Raw genomic sequence first — 25,612 nt, forward strand, 5'->3', positions numbered from 1 at the left:
CGAGTGACCACCCTATTTTCATAGGGTAGCCCTTCGTGCAGGTAGGCTTGTTGTGTTGTCAGTTTCTTAAAATTCGATTTTTACAATTAGTTATGAAGATAATCATTGGCTAGGGTTTATCCCCCCCTGAGTTTTAGGGGCCCTGATCCTGATTCTGAAAATTCTGAAAATTTTAGGGTTTGTGTGGAATCACTTGGGTGTCTCAATTAGGGTTTCCTTAATAGCTAATTAATATTCTAATTATTAATTTTAATGAGAGTTGTTACATCCTCCCCACCTTAAGAAAAATCTCGTCCTCGAGATTTACTAAAATAGATGAGAGTATTTTTACTTCATCTCTGATTCCAGTTCCCAAGTGTACTCTTGTTCTCTTCTGGATTCCCATTGGACTTTCACTAACACTAGTTGTTTGTTTTTGAGAAACTTAATCTTCCGATCTTCTATTTGTAGGGGTTTCTCTATCATTTATCTCTATATCTTGAAGAGGTACTACCAAGGATTCGCCTGATAGACGTTTCTTGAGATTGGATACATGAAACACATCATGTACTTCAGCTAATTCTTCTGGTAGTTGTAAATGATAAGCTACTGGTCCTATGCGTTGGATTACTGGTAATGGTCCTACGTATAAGAGACTTAGCTTCTTCTCTTACCGAATTTATAAATTCCTTTCCAAGGAAATACTTTCAATAGCATTTTGTCTCCAACTTGGACTTCGACGGCTTTTGTTTATTATTTGTATAGTTCTTCTAACCGTCTTCAGCCTTTCCTTCGTGATACTAAATATCATAGTCGTAGTCATCGAGGATTTCCCTTTTTCCTCATGTTTAATTCTTGTTGCTTAAATATGTATCTTAAAATCTTATGACCCATATGGATAGTAAGCTTGCTTAGATAATGTTTCCTAATCTTAAGGATAACTTGTGGTTTCTAATTTTTAGGCTTACAAGTGGTAAGGCTTTCTTCATGCTTTTGCGATTGCCTTGATGCATACACAATTACCTTTTTGTGTCGCATTACCATATATCCAAATTTTAACTTTGAAGCATTACCGTATACTTTAAAATCTTCTGTTCCTTCTGGTAAGGCTAGCTAAAGGCTTCTTTTTGTTCGGGTTCTTATTTAGAATTAACTGTGTTAACTTAGTTAAGGATATATCTATCTAAAAGAATCCTTAATAAACTGTCTATAGTATTCGGTTAAATTTACAAAATTCCTACTTTCCATTTAAAGATTGCGAACTCTTCCATTGCTATCTTAGCAGGATCTAAGTGAATATCTTCATGATTTATCATGTGACCTTACGTGGTTTATTTCCTATAATCATAAATACTTCTCCGGCGGGTACCTGGATTTTCTATAAAATTCTTGTTACAAAGAATTCGAGTAGGGTTGGCTACTAACCAATCTATTTCTAACACAACATCAAACTCGGCTAATTTCATAGGAATTAGGTTAGCGAAGAATTATATGACCTGAGAGTTATATTTTCCTTTTTGCATGTTTTGACTGTAAAGATTTGTCTAAGTTAAGAGTTTGACAGAATGAAGCATTTATAAAACTTTGGTGTGCATCAGATTCAGTTAATACTTTTTGTGTATACGTTGTAACCTAGGACGTACCGGCTATTACATCTGGAATAAGCTCTGTTTCCTGAGCAGTCAATTGAAAGGCTCTTGCATTCCTTTTTGCTTCTTCTGCAGGTTTGGCTTTAGTGTCAGATGGTTTGTTCAGTTTTGGACAATTTGGCCTAAGATGTCCAGTTTCTCCACAGTTGTAACAAACTGAAAATTTCTTCCTTCTGCAGTCTTCTTCCTGATGCCCCGGAATTTTGCAAAAATTGCAGTATCCTTTGCATCTTCCAAAATGCTTTCTTTTGCAAAAATTGCAAAATGAACTAGTAGAAGATTGCCCATTCCCTCCTTTCTTAAAATCGTTATGGTTATCCGAACGGATTACCTGGGTAATCTTTTGGGCTACTTCCTTCCTTCTATTTTCTTCTCTTGTCCGTACTAGTTCGTCAGTCAGAGTATTGGCTAAATCTACCGCATCATCAATCGTGCGAGGTTTCGCAGCCTTGACGATGTTACGGATTTCAGAAATCAATCCCCAAATATATCGAGAAATAAGTACTGGCTCTGGCGAAGCCAGGGTTGGTACTACTCGAGCATATTCGAAGAATGTCGTAGTATACTTTCGACAATCTACATCAACCATTCGGTGGGTTAAAAACTTGTTTGTCATTTGTTCCTTTTCATATTCGGGACAGAATTTTCTTTCTACCAAGCTTTTAAATTCTTCCCAGTTCATAGCATACGCCATCCTTCTTCCTTTTGATTGTAACACCGTATTCCACCATTCTAGCGCTCCTTCTTTGAAAAGATTTGACGCATACATGACCTGATCATCCTGAGCACATTTACTTATGGCAATTACTGCCTCAGTTTTCTCTAACCAACGTAGTGCCGCAGTCGCTCCTTCGTTGCCTGCAAACTCAGATGGTTTACAAGCAAGAAATTCCTTGTAAGTGCAACCAGGCGTTACAACTTTCATTTTCTTAGGGAGCGGCGCTGGTTGTGGTTCATTGTCATGATTAACATGATCATTGCCTTCGTTTACGCTATTACTGAAGTTATCTTCGGAAATACGTTTGCTAGGAACGGGTTGTTGTGGTTCTATTGGATTTTTAACAGCAGCAACGATGGCTGGAATAGCGTTGGCTATCCCTTGAGCTATCATTGTTGGAATAGTGTTGGCTATCCCTTGAGCAACGATATTTTCTATATCCTGCCTAGTCATATATTGATCTCCCGGTTGTTGTTCAGAATCATTAACCTCATTAACTGGTTCATTATTAGCGTTTTCCATTTGACAACTAAGTTATAGATAAATAATTAGTATACAAAATATTATACTTAATTGCACATAATCACGTATACGAACAAAATTTGTAAATTTTCTAAAATTTCATGCTTCTATATACAACTGTTTTATTATTTATCTTACACATACTGGTTTTACTATTACTATTACAATAACAGTTTCATAAATCCCCTATCCTTTTGTAAACGATTTTCTAGTAACTGTATTCCCTCTTATCGTATTTCCAGGAGATCTGTTTCCCAGTCTCTTGGATTCTATTCCCAGTATCTATTAGTTCTTCACCAAAGCGAAGTTCAGTCTTATTCTTGTTACTCATTGGTGGATTTGGTAAAGGTTCTAGATGGAACTTTAAGGAAAAAGCTTATAGGGATAGTTTTGTAACTGTATTTCATTAATTAACCATTCGTCTATTTGCGAGTGGATTGAAGGGTTTGGAATAGATGGTTCTAAGTTCATTGGTAGTGGTGTTTCAAGAGAGCGATTAAAAATAGTTTCATTAACAGGCTTAATAGTATTATGGCTTGCCATTATAGAATCTAACTCTTCCTGAGATGGTAACTTTTCAATTTGCCTAGAACTTTCCCCAATTTCTATGTCCTTGGGCGTGGGTTTCTTGGGAGGTAAAGCATCGAATTCTATAGGTTCTTTTATATCTGGTATATACCTATTGAAATCTCTGGAAACCTCTACTCTTACTGGATAGAGATTTAAATTCTGAAGGGCCTCAGACAAGTTACTCATGCTGTTTAGCAAAATAGACATAGTCAGAATTCATAAAATTTATAGAAAACTTTTTAAATCTGTGTTCCTACTGGGTATTATTGAAATTTACATCATACGAGGTTTTATTTTATGATTTTCTTGATAAGACTTCTAGATTGTAGATAATAAAGGTACTAATACTTGAGTCAAATTATTTAAGAATTTGCATGACTTACTACATTGACTAGCATATAAAGATCTGCTCATACTGTACACAATTAGTCAGATAAATAAACAAATAATCACAAAATAGCAATTAATGGAAATTAAGTATTTTCTAAATACTTAATTGGCTTAAATCAGTGGCTTGAGAAGTGGCTCTGATACCACCTTATTTCTGTCACGGCCCCCGACCCGGTTTGACCCGTTTCAGGAGCCGCGGAACAGAAATCCCGCGGTATTTAATTTAGGCGACAGCGGAAGTCTTTTTAAAACAGGATCTTTAGTAGTAAAACTGCTCATTATATAATTTAGGGATAAAACCCAGTAATTTACAATAATGTGATTTCAATGGAAATCTTTATTTTCCAAAACATGTTTCTTTATTTATTTACACTGAGCCACTTTTCTAAGCTGGTAGTGCTTCCTGGCACTTTTCTTTGCTCACAACAGATTACCTGAAACATGTTTGAAAAAGGTTTTGTCAGCGGGGAAATACTGAGTGAGTTCATTCAGTTTTTAGGAAATGACTCATAGTTATAAATTACAGCATAAGAGCGATTACAATGGTTCATATCTTATTTTTATCTGGCTTTCTGTCACAATGGTGACAAGTCACAATGTTGACGATGGTCATACCACTATTAGGTCAATGAACTCTAATAGTGACGTTTCTCCCTAGTAGGTCAATGAACCTAACTGGGAGAAATAGTAATGTGCACAATACCCCACTAACCAATAAATCAAGATATCCATGACTTAGTCCCTGTAATTATAACACTTTGAAAATAATTTGGAGTATTGTAAAACAGTTGATAAAAAGAAGAATGACTCACATTGCAGATTTAACGAGCAGTGTATAAGCCTACTGATTAGCCTTGATTATTTCTAATTTAACAATAATGCACACAAAACAGGATTAGTGATCAATACAGCAGTTACGATAATTCCCCGAGATCAATTTTGACAATGAATGTTCAAGTGCAATACTTCGGCTCATTTATCAAAATGACAAACGATAAAGTATAGTACTTCAACTCGTATATCGAATTATCGACAACGACAAAGTACAATGCTTCGGCTCATTATCGAATTATCGACAACGATAAAGCATAGCCCAATGTGGGCGGCACTTAGACATTCTTTGAATGTATTGATTCCGGAAACTGAATCGTAATAGCGATCGAGTAATTACCCTGTTCTGCGGCAGCGATTCGATAATTGTGTGTGTGTGTTGGACTGTTTTGCTTATAACTCGACCTACGTAACTCCGCTTTTCGTCGTTCAAGTGCCAAATTTCAAGTCCCAACCCCTGCTATTTATACTGAAAATTTGTCACCGTAGCGTAGCGCGAGGGGTACCCCCTTAGCCGTCGCGCTACGCGAGTGACCACCCTATTTTCATAGGGTAGCCCTTCGTGCAGGTAGGCTTGCTGTGTTGTCAGTTTCTTAAAATTCAATTTTTACAATTAGTTATGAAGATAATCATTGGCTAGGGTTTATCCCCCCCTGAGTTTTAGGGGCCCTGATCCTGATTCTGAAAATTCTGAAAATTTTAGGGTTTGTGTGGAATCACTTGGGTGTCTCAATTAGGGTTTCCTTAATAGCTAATTAATATTCTAATTATTAATTTTAATGAGAGTTGTTACATAAACCTTATGTGTTAAAATGTGTTATGTGATTTAAACATGAAAATGTGAAAGTATGTTAAATTTTAACATGTTGTTGGAAGTTTAGACCTTGCATGTATACATTTGTGCGTTTTGTGCGGTAGAAACGGTAAAAAATTGCGTTAAACGTGTAACTTGTTTGTCGAGCATGAAATTTGATACATAGGAGATATTTTATGTATATTGGCTTTAAAAATGACAAAATATATATAAGTTGACAAGATTTCGCGTGTTTCGGTGTTAAATTATGTGAACGCTTGTATAAATATATTACGACGCGCAAATCGTAGTTATATTGCGTATAAACGGGAGAGTTAACGGAATTACACAATAGTGGTCACCAATAAAATCGTTCAAATCGCAAAAATCATAATAAATATACATATGTATATGGACTCATATATATATATATATTAACGTGCCAACATAATCAAAAATAACAACTTTTCGAGAAAATCTCAAAGTTATGTGATAATTCTAAGAAACGGAGAAACTTAGGATTTTTGTGTTATATGTACTGATTTAAAATCATTCGTATATATTTATATATATATATATATATATATACACATATATAATAGGACGTGTAGAAATCAATCTTTGGGATTGCGCTATTTAAAAATACGCACCCAAAGGTGAGTGTCACTAAACCCCTCTTTTTACTGCTTTGTACATATTTTGGGGGTAGAACACGTCGTTAAAAGGGTTTAATAATGTTTTCGAAATAAAACATACCTTTTAATATAAAATATATATATTTTCGCTGAAAATATATTAGATTTGATAAGTTATACGTTTCGAAGTAAAACGTTTTCGATGAATAAATGTGGGACATTGGGATGGTACGGTGTTTCCGAGGCGAAACAGACCGTAAAGTTGGGACGGATGCCGGCCTGACTTTCGAGTGATGGAGATTCAGGGGATTCGTGCAACTATGTGTATTAAATTGTCATATTAGCAAGATATATATATTGTACGTGAGGCAGACATCATATTGTTCTTCGAGAAAGAACCCTGCGCCCATGATGTCGTTTAATCAGATAAGTATTGTATGCAAGGAATTGTTGGTAGATCTATCGGGTTGACAACCCCGTCGTGACCGGTCGCCCCGCGTCAATGTCAAACGACGAATTAATATTCTATTCATTGTCTAGTTTTGATTATCCCCGCATGGTTAATATTTAGTTCGTATCGTCTAGCTAACATACGAGTCTGAAAGTTGACGCAATAATTTAATATACAAAACCTGGGCAATATTACTGTTGTCGGAGTAATGAACCGACGGAAGGCCCATGGATTTTTAATAAGAAAGTAAAATGGACTTTCTAAGAGTTAAATGGATGTTTTAACTAAACACCTAAACCGAAAGTTTTCCTTGGAATAAAATTTGTTAGTAAACGAATAAGTGAACTCACCTTCCTTTGTGTTGACACTTGATTTTAACGTGTTCTACAGGTACTAGAGTTCGGCTTCGGGAATTATGGCGTATCTTGTGATTGTTGATGTATGTTGGTTACGTAATAATGTTGGACTAACTTTTAAAACTTCTGGGACGAATGTAATAAGATCCATGAGGATCATAAACAACTTAACTATGTCATCGTTGTGTCGTGCCTTAAAACGTAATGTTTAAATAACTTACATTTAAAACATACTAAAATGTCCAACAATTAAATGCATCGATCGACAAGATATAAATGGGCACCAACTTCCGTCTCCACTTCGTTATATATTCCGCTGCGACGTTTTTGGGGTGTGACAGAAGTTGGTATCAGAGCCATTGGTTGTTAGCGAACTAGATGTTTTTGGAGGAAAACACTAGACTTCAACCGAAGAATTTTGAGATTTAAATTCCAAATTTCTCGAAGCCAAGAATTTTTAAATAAACATAGAAAAATTTTATCATGTATGAAAACCCTTAAGTGTTTATGTGCATACGTGATTTTCTGTTTATTGAGGCTTTATGTGTTACTATTCACGTTGATCATACACTTACTTTGTACGGTTACGATATGTCACGTCTCGGCCTCTATAGCCATCAGTAGTCCTACTCACTGATGCTGTCGAGCCTACGCTTGAGATTCTTTTGTCCGTCGTTACAGAATTGTTTGTTTTGCTATTCGAGTCACGTGTTTTGCTACACCTCTTTTAGTCTACACTCACCATAGGGAGAGGACTCGACCCATTAGAGAGATCGCATCGACTTCGAGAACTAAGACAGCGTCCGCTTTGAAGGAGCAGAAGGAGATTTGGAACAATCACTCTCACTGTGATCGTTAGTACGCCACGTTACGCGGAGGCATGGAGACGATGAAGGACTTAGATGGACAGATGGACTGTTATGATGAGTTAGAAGAGTTTATTAGAAAGATGTTGGACTTCCAGGGATTGAAGCTTTAGTGTATGTCTCATTTAGTGAACCCTAAATATGGCTTGCATGCCAAATTTTCAGATATTTTGGAGGAAATTTCATATAGACTTGTTACGAGTGTTGATGTAGACACGCCGAATTTTGATTAGTCTTAAGTACTAAAAACAAGCTCTGAAAATTTCTGATATAAATATCGAATGGGTTCCTTTTGGTTAAGAATTGTTCTCATTAATATGTGGATATTATACATGCGCAATGTTTAGTCCACTACCATTTAATGATCGAATTATTTTTGGTTATCGTCTTATGTGATTATTATTGTTGCAAAATAATAGCAACGACGAAATTCCACCAAAAGCAAGATAGGATTCTGGACTACCTATTACCCCAGAGGAGTTGGCACAACTCATAGCCTAACGCGTTAATACTGCCATGGAACAGCGCGATGCTAACCAAAATAAAGGCCAGGAACGTGGAGCGAGCTCGTGGGCATGGTTTTGGTGGAACACAGAATCGAAAACCCTTCAGGTGATATAATGATCGGAAAGTTTTAGTAGTTCCTGTGTTATGATATAATCAGAGCGTAATTCTGATTTTTCATTAACTTTGTGAACAGTACATAGATGTACACCTAAAACAATCCAGGGTTGTGACCCAAGATCATTTATTGGTACCCTATGCAATGACATGGAAACGATATGCGTGAGGTCGAGCCGTCACAGCGGATCGACCATTCAAATAATTCCGCATTCCGAGCCTAGATCTGGGGATTCGCGAAAGTGAAAGTCTGAGTGTTCGAGGAAGGAAACCGATGAGGAGCGTGACGGGAAACGCAGTTCGAGGAAAGTGTATGTAGCCAGTTCTAGCCGTTCTAGAAAGGATAATTGCCAGGGGTGGTAGGAGTAGTTTTGAGAAGAAGACCCACGAGGATGAGCAGATAAAGTGCGCCAGATATGGTCAGACTAGACATATAACTCGCAAGCGCTATGCTAAGAGTACATCGGAGAGAGGTACTCACGAGGGATGCTACGTGTGTGGTGAGTAAGGACATTACAAAAGAGATTGCTCGAAACCGAAGGGACAGGATGTTGTGGGTAAAGCCGTTGAGACGAGTGCTGGGAGGGCACGAGACGAACTTGCTGTTGTTACCGGTATGTTTCGAAACAAAAACCGATCTATGTTCATACTTTTAATACCAAAGCTGACTTGAGTTTTGTTCGAGAAACTCTGAACCATTTTTGTGTTCACCAACAAGTAAGCTGAGTATAAAGTGCCCTATAGAACTAGTAATTGGTAAATTGATAGACACTAGCGAGGACGTTCGCAGTTGTAGTATTTAGTTAGGTGATCGTAGTTCTAGTGATTGGTTTATTTCCAGTGGAGCTGGGAAGCTTTGACGCAGATGTGAGAATGGATTGATTATCTAGGAATGAAGTAGGGTCTATCGCTTGAAGAAGATAGTTAGGATATCTCATCCTGATGACAGTAGAAAGGCGGAAGATGTTCGCGGAGACCGACCGAGTCGAGTGTTGAGTGTTGAGAGTCGTCAGTGTTGTGAGGATGTTCGAGTTGTTGCGAAAAGGCTATCCTACGTTCTTTGTTAACATGGTGGATACGAAAGCTGAATGTAGGAATATCGGAGAGATTCCTATTGTTCGCAATTATCCAAAAGTTTTCCTAAAAAGACTTACCTGGATTTCCCCCTGCGAGACAGATCGAATTCCAACTCGAACTAGTATTCGGTGTTGCATCCATTTGCACAATCTCCTTGTATATTAAGCACCGTTTGGAATGAAGGAACTGTCGAATCAGCCTTAAGAGCTATTAGACAAGGGTTTCATTCGATCAGGCTTTTCGTTTGAGGTGCATCTGTTTTGTTGAAGAAGAAGAAGAAGGATGGATCCTTCAGGGTGTGAGAGGATATTGGAGAGCTGAACAAATCATCAATCCTCGATTTGAAGCCTTGCATGGATGGAAGTGTTGATCACCACTTTGTTGAGCTAACATGACAAAGGACAATTAACCAGAGCTTAGTTTATCTAGGAAACCAGCGACAGGAATTGCCTGGATCGAGGGAAGGTTAAAAGTCACCAATTGATCAACAGAAGGATTACACGGACAATTGAAGGAAACTATTGGAATTCCAGATTGAAGATTTGGTTCTGGTAAAGGAGTTATCTTGCAGAGGTGCTATTAGGTCTAGCAGATAGAAGAAAAGCTGAGCCACATTAACTTGATCCTTTCGAGAGCCCATCTTGAGTTGGATCAGTCGCTTATAGGCTCAAGCTACCATAAGGCTAGAGTAGTGTACATGATGTATTGTTTGGGTTCAGTTGAGAAAGTGTATAATGGATAATACACTGATTTTGTTCTTTATAGAGATTTATTTGGAAGATAAACGGAAGTTTATCGAAGCACCGTAGAAGCACAGAAGAGTTATCTTAATAACTGGAGAAGTGATTACAGCATTCCAGTCGTATGCGATTTATTTATTTGGAGATTTGTGGATATCTGAAATGAATGCAAGAAGGAAGGAAGACGAGTTTATGAGATTTGATTCTTTCGAGAGCCCATCTCGAGTTGAATCAATCAGGTATAAACTCAGACTATTTTAGGTACGGGGTAAGGTATATGCAAATATACGTATGTAGAACCCGAAATGGTGGAATTTTGACCTAATCTTCTTGATTAAGCGCTCGTAAATGTTGAACCTTGAAAGAATAGAGAGCGTTGAGATGTAAGTTTAGGAATTGAGGATGTGTGTAAAATAGGTCTACGAGGATTCTTCGTAAGAATCCAAGTTTCTCGCAGAAACTACAAGACAATATTCATCAAGTTTGTTTTTGCTATTTCCACCTTGTGCGAAAACAAAACCTGTAGAGTAAAATTTCGGGGACGAAATTTCCTAAACAGGGGGAGACTGTGACACCCAACTTTTCAGGCCGTACTGTACAATTGTAACACGTCTTATGAATAGGTAAAAGGCTGTATTTGATTGATTATGATGTTTATATGTGAAATTTAATGAGTTGGTAAAATTAAATTTTGATAAAAATTATGTTGGTAACGATAAGATAAACACTTATCGCATAACGGTTAAAATGTGAAACGAACGTTGGTGACCACCCGATCAATGTTAATATCCTAAAAATAGTCTGTTATGATTAGAATAATAATTTTAATCATATTCGTGAGGAAAAATAAATTAAAACGCTAAGAAACTCTATTTTTCGAGTTTAGGCGCGTACCGCGCGATGCAGCGCGTATACCGACAAAATACTGTCAACACAGCCTGTCAAGGCAACTGAATATCATTTTAGTAATAATTTAATGAGTTTATTATATTAGAATGATAAAAATAAATAAAAACACATAAATCCCTATTTTTGCGATTTTAAGCGCATACCGCGCACCACAGCGTGCATATTGCCAAATACCGGCAACGTCGTCTGTCCCGGCAAACAAAATATTGTTTAAAATAATATTTTGGTGAGTTTATTTTTATAGAGTGTTAAAAATAATTTAAAACGCATTAAAACGGGACTAAAACGCCAGATAAAATACCCGGTAACCAGTAAAATACCTATTTTTAACTATATATATTATATGTATATGTGAGTGTGAGTGTGCATGTTATGTGTGTGTGGTGTATGTGGCAGCCCCATAACAGCCCCACCTCCCTTCTTTTCAATTGCATGAATGACACATGTTGTGTCTGGAGAACATGAATGACGATTAAAGCTTTCTACATACACCAAGATATTCACAAATCCAAGACAAACAATTTCAAATTCATCTCTTCTCTCTCTCATAAAAGTTACGGCCGAACACCCCTATATTCATACATATTCCAAAATTTCCGACCTGTTCTTGAGAATTCAAGCTCATTACAAAGTGTTTTCAAGACCATTTGGTGGTTTAGAAGTGATTCTATGGTGTTTCAAGCAACAATCAGGACCCACACCATAAATTTTTACTAAAAATCATTCAAGAACTTGATGGTATAAAATTTATAATAAAAACCTTGTTTTTGATTATAAATGTTCTTGATGGTGATGAAAGTTTCTCTTGTTCTTAAGTTTAATCACAAAACTTGAAACTAAAAACAAAATGGGTTTTTGAAAGAAATAAAAATGAGTGTATACATATGTATGTAGGGCCGAAAGTTTGTGTATATGTGGGTGAATATTTATGTTTTTATTTTGTTGATTCTTGATTGATGTGATTATTGGAAGATTAATGCATGCATGATCAAAAGGATCCTTACGAAAGTCTTATGATTAGAAATAAATGTGTGAAAAGTCGACTATAAAAAAAGTATGTATATGTATACATGTGGCCGTAAGTATGTATGAGTGTGTGTTAGAACTTGTGTTTTGTTAATAAGTCAAATTTTGAAAGAAATGATACTTAAAAGGTTCATACATGTGTGATTAAAAGTGATCTACATGAAAATGAGTTGTGATTAAAGTAGATTGATGAAAAGTCATATTTGGATATATGTATATAGCCGTGTATATACATGCATGTATGGGTATATATGGATTTTTGTTTGTTAGATTCTTGAATGTGTAAGAACATGATATTTGCATTTATGATAAGATGAATTGATGATAATCATATGAAGGTTGAAATGTTTGGATTAATAAAACATGAGTTAAATGAATATGTAGATGCATATAGTTCATGTAAAATAATTGTGATATGATATGGGTGCATTAGATGCTTATACTTGAGCATACATGTTGATATGTGAACATAAAAGGATGATTTGAGCATGATTTGATAAAAATAAATTTTGATCAGAATATAAACACTAAAATATGAATATTTGAAGTGTTAAAATGATATAAAACTTTGTCATAAAGTTTACTAGCTTTGCATGTTGTACTTGGTGCTTTATGTGTTGTAAAATACGTGAAATCGCATGATTTATGTGACTTGCACAAAAACTGCACTAATCTGATTATAACCACTATTTTAATCAGTAAATAACATGTATTGTGTTAAAATATCAAGTCGTTTCGAGTTGGGATGGTTATAGTAACGTTTAACGCAAAACTATGCGTTAAAACGGTCAAAAAGCGGCTTTTCGAGTAATATTTATATAACTGATTTAAATCAGTAAGTAAACTGATATTTTTAGTTTAAAAATAATTATTTTGACTAATTTTAAGTTTACTTGGTGTTTGGTTGGTCATACGTGACTTCCGACACCCAAAACCGTTACCAAATCGCCAAAATACGCATTTTTCAATATACACTAGTATAGGTAAAATTTTGGGTAAACTTTATGTGTTAAAATGTGTTATGTGATTTAAACATGAAAATGTGAAAGTATGTTAAATTTTAACATGTTGTTGGAAGTTTAGACCTTGCATGTATACATTTGTGCGTTTTGTGCGGTAGAAACGGTAAAAAATTGCGTTAAACGTGTAACTTGTTTGTCGAGCATGAAATTTGATACGTAGGAGATATTTTATGTATATTGGCTTTTAAAATGACAAAATATATATAAGTTGACAAGATTTCGCGTGTTTCGGTGTTAAATTATGTGAACGTTTGTGTATATATATTACGACGCACAAATCGTAGATATATTGCATATAAACGGGAGAGTTATTAACGGAATTATACAATAATTGTCACCAATAAAATTGTTCAAATCGCAAAAATCATAATAAATATATATATATAATGGACTCATATATATATTTTAACCTGCCACCATAGTAAAAAATGACAACTTTTCGAGAAAATCTCAAAGTTATGTGATAATTCTAAGAAACGGAAGAACTTCGGATTTTTGTGTTATATGTACTGATTTAAAATCATTCCTATATATATATATATATACATATACATATACATATATATATATAATAGGACGTGTAGAAATCAATCTCTGGGATTGCGCTATTTAAAAATACGCACCCAAAGGTGAGTGTCACTAAACCCCTCTTTTTACTGCTTTGTACATATTTTTGGGGGGTAGAACACGTCGTTAAAAGGGTTTAATAATGTTTTCGAAATAAAACATACCTTTTAATATAAAATGTATATATTTTCGCTGAAAATATATTGGATTTGATTTGTTATACGTTTCGAAGTAAAACGTTTTCGATGAATAAATGTGGGACATTGGGATGGTACGGTGTTTCCGAGGCGAAACAGACCGTAAAGTTGGGACGGATGCCGGCCTGAGTTTCGAGTGATGGAGATTCAGGGGATTCGTGCAACTACGCGTATTAAATTGTCATATTAGTAGGATATATATATTGTACGTGAGGCAGTGCATTGTTCTTCGAAAAAGAACCCTGCGCCCATGATGTCGTTTAATCAGATAAGTATTGTACGCGACGAATTGTTGGTAGATCTATCGGGTTGACAACCCCATCGTGACCGGTCGCCCCGTGTCAATGTCAAACGACGAATTAATATTCTGTTCAATGTCTAGTTTAATCAGATAAGTATTGTACGCGACGAATCTGAAAGTTGACGCAATAATTTAAGGGATTTTTACATATTTCCCCCTCCTAAGCAGCTTTATTACATATTTCCCCAACCCATAAATTTAATTACATATTTCCCCTTCCTAAAGAAGCCTTATTACATATTTCCCCAATCTCTAAATTTTTATTACATATTTCCCCGATCTCTAAATTTAATTACATATTTCACCTTCCTAAACCCCATATATTACATATTTGTCCATTTTATTAAAAATACTCTTATAGAATTACTATTTTACCCCTAATAAGTTTATTAAATAAATAACTATAATACAGGTTTACTCTTTGAACGTTGGACGGGACTCTGGTTCCCTAACCAAGAAAAAACAAAGTCAGGCATAACGATGAATATATTCCGCTGACAAAGAAATATGTTAAGTGTTTATAAACCTTTTAGGTATTCAAGTAAGTTGTATTTAGTTTTTTAGGTGAACTAATTAGGAGAAAGGCTACAAAGATTAACCTTGACCAACAGCAAACTTTTCTCCATACAAGAAACTGGCCGGACCAACAAGTCTCGTTCTAGCTTCTTCTTCTGGAATCTGGATCTTCCTCAACAGTTCCACTGATGAATTTGACAAAAATTTTCTTTATTTTGTTTATAAAAACTCGAAAATAATCTATACAATAAAAATGTTATTAAAATATTCAAATGAAAATCAACCTCTTATTAAAAAATAATGAACCAATAAAATAAATAACAAAAGGATAATATTCGAATGAAAAACAACCTCTTATTACAAAATAATGAACCGATAAAATAAATAACAAAAGGATAAACACACCAATTAAATAAAATAAAACAAAAAAGCTAACATTTTTACTGTTAAAAAAATAAATAGTTACTATTAATATGAGCTGGTGGAAAATATCCGGGTTTAAAGGTGAAGCTAGGAAATATATTGTAGTTATTTATTTAATAAACTCATTAGGGGTAAAATAGTAATTATGTAAGAGTATTTTTAATGAAATGGATAAATATGTAATATATGGGGTTTAGGAAGGTGAAATAATATAATTAAATTTAGAGATTGGGGAAATATGTAATAAAAATTTAGAGATCGGGGAAATATGTAATAAGGCTTCTTTAGGAAGGGGAAATATGTAATTAAATTTATGGGTTGGGGTAATATGTAATAAAGCTAATTAAGAGGGGGAAATATGTAAAAATCCCTTAATTTAATATACAAAACCTGGGCAGTATTACTGTTGTCGGAGTAATGAACTGACGGAAGGCCCATGGATTTTTAATAAGAAAGTAAAATGGACTTTCTAAGAGTTAAATGGATGTTTTAAATAAACACCTAAACAGAAAGTTTTCCTTGGAATAAAATTTGTTAGTAAATGAATAAGTGAACTCACCTTCCTTTGTGTTGACACTTGATTTTAACGTGTTCTACAGGTACTGGAGTTCGGCTTCGGGAATTATGGCGTATCTTGTGATTGTTGATGCATGTTTGTTACGTAATAATGTTGGACTAACTTTCAAAACTTCTGGGACGAATGTAATAAGATCCATGAGGATCATAAACAACTTAACTATGTCATGGTTGTGTCGTGCCTTAAAACGTAATGTTTAAATAACTTACATTTAAAACATACTAAAATGTCCAACAATTAAATGCATCGATCGGCAAGATATAAATGGGCTCCAACTTCCGTCTCCACTACGTTATATATTCAGCTGCGATGTTTTTGGGGTGTGACACCAGATGCATTACTAGTTTACGTGAGGGGATTTAGGAAGACAGGAGAACCTATAATTGAAATTGTAAAAAAAGTTTTTGGAACCGGAGAACTTGCTCTATATGAACCCTACTCGAAACACATCCATAATTGTGACACCCCCAAAATCCACATGCGAAGTACCATCCGCGTGAGGGCGTGACTGACCAGGATCCAGCCACCAATTATACTGAGCAATTTAATTAATACCATGAGTGATATTCACCAACCACAGGGTTAGTAAGTATCATAATTAAGTTCAAAGGTTTTAAGTTTAAATAATAACATAAGTAGCGGAAGCATAGACAAAACAGTTAAAAATGAAGTTCATGGTTCAAGTTATTTAGAACCCAACACATGGGTTAGACGACCACTACTCATCCCCAAGTAGCAAGCTCCTGAGTCACTGGTTACCTGCAAAGCATGCAGTAGAGTGTCAACAAAAATGTTGGCGAGTTCACGAGTTGTCCAGTTTTTAATTACCAAAAACTTGTTTCACCAGTTAATTTATCCGTTTATACATGCCATGGGGAGCTACCCCAAAGTAAGCGACTAAACTGTTTTTCCAATACCGAATACTAAATTAACCCCACGTTTCCGCAGTGCCCCGTTTGTCAATGTTCTATCATCATTGACGGTTGTCAGAGTCTATTAGTTCACGCCCGTTCCCAGTAACAAGGGTCGGTGTGAGGCTGGTTAGACCTAAATAGCGCTATCAACTAATAACCCATTCGCCAGACCCCGGCGACTAATCGGTATAATGTAGTAGGGACTTAAGTGATAGAGTTTCGTTTACTGTTGCTTGTCGCATTCCGTATAAACCGTAATTAACCAAAGGTTTCCAGTAACAAGGGAAGAGAAGTAAGTTTGTTCCCAGTAACAAGGGAATAGTGTTGTTTTCAGTTCCGTTTCCCAATCCACCGGGAATGCATGCTTTAAGTTGTGAACTCACCTTGGGTTTCTCGGCAGATTAGCTTACTTGGTCAAGCTTGCTGGTCACCACGTCCTAACATGGTTACCGGTATAGGTCAGGTTTGGGGTACAAGTAATCACGTATATCCTACATGTATCTAACACATAGAATGCACACAGTTATCATTTAAGTTATTGGGCCTGCTCTAACAATTACACGGTTTAAACAGTAACAGTTAACACATAGCCCAGTAAAACACATAGTCCAAACATAACAAATTGTGGCCCAACAACCAAGGTAGGCAGCCCAGTCGAGACAAGGTGGTCTCGACTCGAGAACACGCGGTCTCGAGTCGCAACCAGGAGATCTCGAGTTATCACGTTCTGGTCTCGAGTGATGCTAGCATGAGTCGCAACCTCAGGGGTCTTGTTGGTGCAGTCATCTGTCGTCTTCGTCTTATGTCGAGTCTCAGTTTCGGTGCGGACCTGATCAAGTGTGACATCATCAATATGACATCACAAGTGACATCATAATGATGACATCACAAGTTATTAGTTCTACAACATGCACGTGAAGATGTTATATTCATGAAATGTATATGTTGACTTGAAAGATGCATGGTCCAATGAGAGGCAATGATTTAATGGTCTAATTAGAAGCCTCTGTTTGAATGACCAATTACATGAAGACTTCCGTTTGAGCATGGCCATTTGAATATTTGTTGACCGTTTGAGAGGTTTCAAACGGTAGGTCCTTGTACTATAAATACAGTTCAATTGATGTCATTTGTAACGGTTGTTCAATTGATACCGAAGTGCTTCCGGTATTTCCTCTCACTGTAAACATTGTCAATTGAATATAAAAGAGGATTAAAGTGATTTTCTAGTTGTTTACAAGTTCGTTTCTTAGTTTCCGCCTCTGAAACGTACGAGAGCTCTTCCGAACGACTCATTCAGGTCGAATCCGATCCTTCAATTGGTATCAGAGCTCAGGACGAGGAGTTCTTGCCATATTCAGCTTGAAAATCTGTTTTTCTACACCTTCTGTTCAAAACCGATACTTTTTACGGTTAAAATTGGTCCAAATCTTCAGATTGTGTTCGCAATTGACTTTTAACAAAGCCTTACAAGTTTCAGACTAAAAATCGAACTAAAACTGATATAAAACTACCTGTCCGTTTGAAATGGTTCGTGAAATGATGACGTCATAGAACCCTCCGTTTGAAACTGCTGCCTATCGTTTGAAATTGGCTTCCAATCGTTTGAAATTGGCTTCCAATCGTTTGAAAAGAGATTCTGTCATTTGAAAATAGTTCATGATCGTTTGAAAGTATCACTTCCGTTTGAACAATACTTTCCGTTTGAAATTGACTGCTTGAAACATTAAAAATGATCATGTGATAGGTGTTAGACCCTCGTAAATTGATACTAGTTTGCATGTGATTTACTCATATATTTTGTCGGTTTGTGTCAGTTTCATGTGCTTATCGATAGAAGCCCATCTATATTCATGTGGATATTAAAGTTGTCAGATTTAAATGATAGGGTATGCATGTTTATAGTTTGTCGGGTTAGTGGTTTAAAGTGGCCCTATCATATTTCATATGAGTAAAAGAAGTGGCCCAATCACATATTAAAGTTGCCGGCCACAAGATTTAGATTTAAGGTGCATGTGATGTCAGTACATGTGAAGTGATAAGGTGCATGTGTTGTCGGCTTAGATGTGGTATCATAGGTGATTTTTAAAGTCTATTAGCTGCCGCCCAATTATATGTTGTATCAGTGATTATAAAGGCCCAATTAACAAGTGTGATAAAGACTTGTCGATTTATAAGATTGCATATTAAATCAAGTTCACATGAGTGTAGATTGTTGGCCCAATGAGCATTGAGTATTTGATCAAGTTGTCGGCTGTACATGTATGTGATTGACCCATGTGATTTGTCTTTATAATCGGCCCATGTGATTGGTTGGGTTAAATGGTCCAATGAGCATGTAATAGTAATAAAAATTGTTGGCCACATCAATATCCACATCAATTATAGATTTTTGAAAGACAATTTGTTTGTCTGCTTTATATATCAACAACAGTTACAACATTGTTTTGTGCAAATCTTGGCTCAAATCCTTCTAAGCCCAGCCCAAGTGAACTTCGTTGTTTGCGGCCCATTGGAAGCTCATATTTCATAGCCCATTTGTCCTAGTTCATTCATTCAGTTTGCCTGAAAAAGTCTGTCAGTTTGCACGAAAAAGTGTCAAGTCATCTGTATTTGATCAGGTTCTTAGCTATCCTACACAGGGTTTCAAACTTCAATCCGCACAGAAAAATCATCAGTTCGAGTGTTTCAGATCGCACGGAGTATCGTTTTGATTCAGTTGTTTTGATAAGTAGTGTTTTTAAACTGATTGTATTTTGTTTGTTTGTGTTACGTCAGGTATTTCAAGATCGTCAGGCGAATTCGAGATCGTCAAGTGATACAAGTCTGAAGCATGGATTCTGAGTTTTACAACGCGTTTGCTACAACTCCTGCTAGTCCGACCGACATTGCTAAGAACATGACAATGGAGAATGAAACTGGAACGATGCAAAAACCTCCGAAACTGATGGGAATTGAAGATTATCACGGATGGAAGAAACGTTTCGAGAATTGGGTGCAGGCGAATCATCTAAAAGCATGGGAGAGCATCGAAACTGAATACGTTAGACCACAAAGCGCTATGAATGTCGATAAAATCATTTCTGAATTCACTGATCAAGAGAGGGAAAGTTATAAAGGTGAGAAAATGATGATCAATCTGTTACAGCAAGCAGTAAAGGAGGATATATTTGTGTTGCTTCAACATGATGACAATGCGTACTCTATTTGGGAAGCTCATAAGAAAAAGTTTGAGGGAAGTACGGAAATGCTACGAAGTAAAGCAGCTTTGTTGAAAAAGGAGTTTGAGCTGTTTACTTGCATGCTTGGTGAAACGACAAAGACTCTCATTGAGAGATACTGTCATCTTGTTCGCACCATGTCGCAGCTGAAGATAACAAAAACTCCGGCAGAATGGGTAGAAAAGCTTGCTCATGCATTACCGCAAAAGGAATGGGGCACATATCTGATGATATTGAAGAATTCCGGAAAGTTTAGCAGGCTATCTATTGCACAGTTTATCGAGAAACTGGAGGCACAAGATCTGGAACAGCAGAAAATTGCCAGAATGAACAGTTCTACTCATCAGCAAGATATCAAACTGTACTATAAAGGAAATGTTCAAACTACTGAAGCCAGTCCAAAGATACAAACTGCATTTAGTGCTGGAAATCAATCTGAACCAAGCAGTCAAGGATCTGTCAACACTAGTGGGTTCTCACCGGTAAATCCTCCAAGTGTTCAAAGTGTATCTGCTGGAAATGGGCATTCGATTCAGTGCAATGTAGCTTTACATCTTCAAAATGGTCAAAATTATTCTGAAGAAGTTGTAAAGCATCATATGGGATTACTGGTCACTGCATTGGAATCTTATGAAGGGTTGATTGCCGGAAGAATTGGTAATCCAATGCTGACAAAAGAAGATTATGACCAGATCGATGCAGAGGAGCTAGAATTGATGGACATCAAGTGGGCCTTGGCGAACGTTTTGAGGAGAGCAGAAAAGTTTAGATTGGTTACAGGGAGAACTGATTTCTTGGATGCAAATCTTTCTAATATTGGATTTGATAAATCTAAAGTTGTTTGTTTTCGTTGCAGAGAGAAAGGCCACTTTAAAAGAGAGTGCAAGAATCAGCAGCCAAGAGGAGAAAAGGAATCGTCTGGGAAAGATGATTATTATAGGAAGACCATTTATCAGCAAATCACTCATCAACCGCATCAAGAAAAAGAACCTCAAACGACACATGGAAGAATGATCGAGGATGCAAACAGGAAAGCTTATTATGGCATCATTGATCAAGATGATGAGAAACTGGCTGAAGGTTTTAGCTGGGACAAGTTTATTCTAGCTGATTCAAATGTTAAAGCGTTCATTGCACATATTACTCGAAAGCCAGAAATGCTGAAAGAATGGATGGAAGTGTTATCTGATGAAGAGAAGAGTGAAGATGAAGGATCTGTTTCTTCTGAAAACAATTCATCAGAAACAAGTGATAGTGATGAAGAAATTGAACAGATTAATATTAGAAAAACTCACTTATCTTCTGATAGTTTTGAATTTTATTTTGCAGAAAAACTGAAGAAACTGAAAGAGAGGAAAGCTGCAAAGGAGATGAAAGAAGTCAAAGTGATTGAGAAGATTGTGGAGGTTGAAAAAAGTGTTGAAGTCGAGAAGATCGTTGAAGTCACAAAACCCTGTCTTACATGTTTAGAGTCTTGTAAACAATGTATAGAGAAAGACGAGAGGTTTAGTGAGTTAGAAAAGTTGAAAGAACAATTGTTATTTGATGTAAAGAACTTGAAAAAGTCATATGATGTATTGAATAGGCATGTGAATGGTCTGGAGAAGACTAACTCAGAAAGAGAAAAAGCTTTGAAGATGCTAAATGCAACAATGATGACAAAGCAGAAAGAGATCAACATGTACATAGAAGAATGTGCAAAGTTGAAGAAAGAGTTGGATAGTGAAGCAGTTGAGAATGAAAGAATCAGAAGATTTCTGCAAAGTTACAAAGGTTGTGACTACGTAATGGATAGAATTTATCCAACAGTTGAAGGTTTCGAGGCGTTTAAAGATGAAGAAACAAAATCAAAGAAGAAGAAGGATACTGGTAAGAAACAGGGTGTCTGTTATAATAAGTGTCCGCCTCCGATTTGTGAAGGGTACTCGCCTAGAAAACCTAATGAGGAAGAACTAAAACAGGCGGTTAATATTAAGTTAGAATCCGAGATAACCGATGTTTTACCAGACAATATTGACGTCACGTTCACAGCGTCCGATACAGATTGTGACACCTGTGTCACTTTAACCATCAAACAAATACCAAACCAATAAAATATTGTATTTCATACTTGGGATTTGTATAAACATGTGTATCATTTGCACATATCAACTCTTGTTCGATTTCGGGCTATTAGATCGCTTTCTAGAGGGTTATACGCGCACTAATGCGTAAATATAACCAGTTTAATGCAACAAACACTCCGGAACAATGACATAGGCTTAACATACCTTAAATAACCTTTACATAACTTAGAAATAAGTTTTGGAAGGTTTGGTGTGCCGAAATCAAGTTTATTCGCTTACAGGGACTAAATTCGACAAACTGCGAAAGTATGCCAATTTGAACTGTAACGAACATTCTGGAACTTGGCCATAAGTTAAAAATACCCAAGATATCCTTTACATAGCTTAGAAATAGGCTTTGAGGTGTTCGGTGTGCTAAAATAAACTTTTTGGTCATTCAGGGACTAAAAGTGTCAAAAAGTGCATAAGTTTGCATTTTCGCGCATATTTTACGTTCTGAATACTTCCGGACATCCAAAAATTTATGTAATCATTAAAATATTATGTTTTAGTGATTGGCTTGTCAAAAATCCATTCGTCGCGCAATTTGGATCGTTTTTGCGTCCATTACGACTTCCGTCGTAATTAACCGAACAACGCAACCGTACGGCCAAACGAACCGACATCCGACATATTTTTGAGCATGTTTCAAGTTCCCTATACTTTAACTTCATTTTAGAGCCTTAAAATGCGGTTAACGGGGCTTAAACGTGTCAAAACGCATCAAAAACCAAGTTTGGAGGTGCAGGGGCCTGTTCTGCCAATTGCTGAAAGTTACTGCCAGCAAATAAGGTCCTTACGGACCGTATGGAGTTGCTCACGGTCCGTAAGCCTCTCCCAGGTCAGAATACTTCATTTAATTAAAACCCAGCTGCTCCCATGGTTTTGCACTTAGTTTCTTTGATTCTATGGACTGGTTTTGGATGCCCCTAGTATCACAAAACCTTGTGCCCACTTGTACGCTCAAGATTAAAGCACGGGAATCAAGAAACGATCCTAACGGTGCTAGAAATCCTATAAATACCCCCACCCTTCTCACCCCCAACTCACTTGAATTCTGAGATTTTCTCTAAGTTGGAGTGGTTATCACTTCATACCTGAGAAATACTTGGAATTCAATCTTGCGGGGACCTTCTGTAAGTATTCTTTCGCGTTTTTCGTTCGTTTTAGCGTTAAAGTCAAACTGCGTTTGACTTTCTGCTTTGACCAGTTTTTGGTCAACGCGAAGTTCGTTTGAACTTCATAACGTGAGCGTAATCACAATGGTTATAGTCCCTAGTGACTACACCTACTGATTACCACGTTATCTAGGCTCAGTGACGAGTCGTAGATTTGTGCTTGTTTAGGGTCGTAAAGGTAAGCGATCTAATCAATCGCTTATACTTTCGAACCCGACCCATTTGGTCAATCTTTAGGATCCGACCATATACATTAGGTGACCATAGTTGTATAGGGAATAACCTTCCGAGGTTATACCTTATGGTCATGTCGTTTAAGTAGTTGTATGATAAGTAGTTCTTATGCCATAGGTAAATTACCAAAATGCCCTTTTTGCACCAAAATTTATTTAAAGCATATGTAACCTAAATTTTGACATCTAAACTAATTAGGTAACTATATTAGACATGTTAAGGCATATTTTACTTCTCATAGGACTAGTTAAGCGGTCCAAACGCGTTTTACGCAAACGACGCGTTAAAGTAGCATAAGCTACCTAAACGGGTCGTAATGGGTCGTAAGCACTTAGGTTAGGTTTCATTTTAGTATGTGGGTTTTGTTTAACCATATCATATGAGTTCCAATACTCATTTGGTTTACGAAACCTCATACTATCCAATCCCCCGATTTAGGTCCGGTTATTTATGTAGTTATCTATATAGGGTGTCGTTTAATTCCGTGATCCCTCTAGCTTTGCTTGGTTGTTGTTCAAGACTTCTAAGCACCCTGAAGTGAGTACATAGACCCCTCTTTTACAGTTTTCCAAACATTTTGGGGTGAAACACATGTGCCTACTTGTTACTTTCGTGCTTTTTCATGTTTTCATACCATATACTTGCTATGTTCATTAGTACACTATTAGTACATGATTTCATTATGTTTTGCTATGTATGTTTACTTGACATGCTAAGCACATTGTTTTACATTTCATTTCTTTTGCTATGTATGTTCATTTAACATGCTAGCACATTGATTTACATAACTTTTCTGCTTTGTATGTTACTTAGCATACTTGGTACATTGTTTTCACATAACTTGTTTACATTTGGTATAACATTTGGTTTGTTTAAACGGTTCTTTATTACATTCATTAACACCGATCATGCCGCTCGGTAGTAGGTAGTGGTACCATAGGACTTGACAAATCCCATTCCTAAAATCCTAGGTTTGTTTGGATGGATGGAATGACCGAATCCGAAAACATTTTACTTTGATAACCTTTACTCTAAGGTTATCCTGCTGTCTCAAGGCTTGGATGTATGCGTTAACTCACCACATAAATGTTTGTATCATTTAAACATGTTTTTACTTTGCAAAACATAACTTTTTGATTTACTCAAAATACTTTGTTTTGGTTCATTTTTATGGTTTAAGTAGTCTCATTTTTACTTACCATACATAACTTTTGTTTACAACATACATACTACATGACTACATTTTGGATTTTTAAACATTGACAATGGTTTATACAAGAGCATTTGATGGTTGGTTTAAACATGAACTTTATACTTTGGTGGTTTGTTTAAAGTGATTTAAGTAACGAGGCGTGTGTAATATGATACAAGCATGGTGGATACGCCGCTGTTACTTCCTATATATAAGTGTTTGTATGATATTACATATCGCCGTGTTGTTTAAATCATTTCAGTTTAGACCTTTTTTTAAGACATTGTTTTACAAACAACTTATTTTATACAAACTCATTTTTACTTGGTTATTCATTTAACCTTACATTACTCTTTTACATATCATCTACCTTAGTATCGCTTTTCAAACGTTTTATAAAAGCAAATGCTCAAACTGGTTTCATGATAAGTTTTCATTAAACATTTTCTTAAACCTAAGTCATGAATCCTATTTTTTACAAAACCTATGTACTCGCCAGCATTTTTATGCTGACATATTTTCACATGTGTTTCAGGTACGATAGTTGATGATATTTGATGATAATTTTGACGCATGCTCACATAGGATTAGACGAGGCCTTAGTGACATTAAAAGATGCAAGACTAGTTAAATTTTGTATTACTTCTTTGTTTGTTAAGACATTGTAACTCTTAAATCAATAAAACAGCATTTCAATTTCCCATGTGTTATGAAACAATGATTCTGTTACAACACTCCCCGATGATTCCGCCACGTTTTGTTGTTTTACGTGGTCGGGGTGTGACAGAAAAGTTGGTATCAGAGCTCATGGTTATAGGGAATTAGGTTATTAGAAATGCTTTGACCTAGTCTATAACCTTCCTAGGACCCTAACGCGAGTTTACTTGCGTTTAGTCATAAAAACAATACCGTCACTTATCCTTAAGTGACAACCACAATAAGAACATAAATTTTGATCTGCCTTGAAAACTAATCATCTGTTCTAGGGTGATTTATAATAAGGTTTTGAACCCTTCCAGTTTGACTCATATT

This window comes from Helianthus annuus, chromosome 6 (assembly GCF_002127325.2).
Source record: "Helianthus annuus cultivar XRQ/B chromosome 6, HanXRQr2.0-SUNRISE, whole genome shotgun sequence".
Classification (NCBI taxonomy): Eukaryota; Viridiplantae; Streptophyta; class Magnoliopsida; order Asterales; family Asteraceae; genus Helianthus; species Helianthus annuus.